Source organism: Sinocyclocheilus grahami, unplaced genomic scaffold (assembly GCF_001515645.1).
Source record: "Sinocyclocheilus grahami isolate Dianchi unplaced genomic scaffold, SAMN03320097.WGS_v1.1 scaffold1923.1, whole genome shotgun sequence".
Classification (NCBI taxonomy): domain Eukaryota; kingdom Metazoa; phylum Chordata; class Actinopteri; order Cypriniformes; family Cyprinidae; genus Sinocyclocheilus; species Sinocyclocheilus grahami.
In genome coordinates, this window is record NW_015507102.1 from 225,361 (window position 1) to 227,577 (window position 2,217).

Here is a 2,217-nt window from a genome sequence, read left to right on the forward strand (position 1 = left end):
TGATGGCTAGCAGACGGAAGTTCATGGACCGGATACGTAACAAAAGTATAAATAATGAATATTTTTTTATTTATAAATTAAATATATTAATATATTTCTTATATAATATATATATATTCCACCTTTTAATCTTTACTACTTTAATATATAAACTAGAATATGTAAAGGTTTTTGTGAATAGAAAATGTTGGGGGCTTGCCGTATTGATTCGGAGAAGAGGGGGGCCTCAGCCTTTAAAAAAGGTTGAGAACCACAGCTAACTTAACCCTAAACCTAAACATACCCCTTACAGAAGACCTGTTTGCATTGTTACATATATATATATATATATGTGTAATATAATATATATATTAGAGCTGTCAATCGATTAAAATATTTAACCGCGATTAATCAGATGACTGGCATGTGTTTACTTGTGATTAATCACAAATTAATCGCACAATTTTTTTCTGTTCTAAATGTACCTTAAAATAATACTTTTCAAGTTTTTTTATACTCTAGTCAACATGGGTGTAGGGAGTTCTAGTACGTGAACGGACACGGATATGCCTCTATCAGCTTCGAATTAATTCAATCAGGAGACAACAAAACTATATTTTGTATCAGGACTAAAAAGTCCTTTCACGACATATGGATGCCTCGTGATCATGAATGTATAGAACTAGTATATCAAGCAGGAAAAGGATGAGTAAATTAACTGATGCCCTCAGGCCCGTGAGATCTAGACGTGACAAAAACATGACTCCCATCACATTTGCTGTCTGAAACCCTTACGTTATGTGTCACAGACAAAGAAACAGAATGTACACAGACAATTCAGAAGACAATCAGTGAAAATCATTTGAAAGTATCGGAGCAATATACTCCCGAATAATATGCTTTCTGCTTGATGTGTTATTGTAACCTATGAAGTATTAATCGATATATTATAACCCTTTTTTATAGATAAAGTGATTAAAGGTACTCCGTGTATGCCAGATATACGAAGTTTAGGCTTGTAGGAATGGTCATGATATTTAAGTAACCTTGGTATGGATGAAAATGTTTTATTTTGAACAGTGTGTGTTGTACGACACTTTATAGAAGTTATTAAAACCTGCAAAGACATTTCCCCACGGGAGCATGTGACTTGTGCATGATAAAGGAACCACACAGGGCGTGGCTAAGCCCAGCAGCCACTATCTGATTGGAACAGCGACCTGTGGGATGGACTTACACCGCGGATCAAAACCCCACTGCAACACAGATTCGGGGCTTGCTTTTACCCGATCAAGACGTCTAGCTTTCCTTTTGGTAACAGCGCTACAAGCGCTTCCCACGCCGTACCATCGCACCAGCGCACCAGTGAGACCATCTCAAACTCAAACACTTCAGTGAAACTTCGCGATCTTCAAAGAACTTAAAGTCTTTCAAACTCAGACTTTTAGCAGAACTGCTCAAGCCTCTGTGTCATCAAGAAACCAACCAATCCAACGAGGGATCTCCCCAAAAGAACGTCATCCAAACGTCATTCCGGCGCCAGATCAACAGCCAATCAGCAACGGAATCCCCTTCAGCACGCCCGCGTCAGTGACGGAATCGCCTCAGCTTGTCAGCTGTCAACCAAGCAAAACGCAAGTACAAACAAAGCTCCTATCTGCTGAAATTGGTGTTGAACTGGTGAATTGAGTTAAGCAGTAAAGATAAGAAAATTCTCTGCTTTGTGTTTCTCCTAGGCTGAATTTAAAACCACTTGTGAAAACGAGTTAGGACATTGAAAACTTCATGCAACTCCATTAACTCATTTCTTTGAATCTTTGTGTGTATGTGTATGTTTTAGCTTAGTCTTAATGTAATCTAGAATAGCCAATAAAATTTGTTTTCATTTATAAATAATCATCGTCTGGTGTCATATAATTTCAAGGTTAAAACTGTTGCCAAAAAGATCCCTTGCTACTTAGCTCGTAGCTTACTTATAATAATTACCTCTCGAAGAGCTGAAAATGATCATAATTGTGTTAAACCATGGCCAAGGGAGAACATAAAATACATATTCAATTGGTATTATACACAACCGTACCGTTACCAAAACGTGACGTGTAAACTCTGCTGATCACGGATTGGCCAGAGAGAATCGTCACTACCTGCATCACTGAACTTGAGACACAAACACAACAGAACCGCTAGATTTAAATCAGCACAGCCAGCGAAGGATCGAACACAACTGTTTTGAACGAG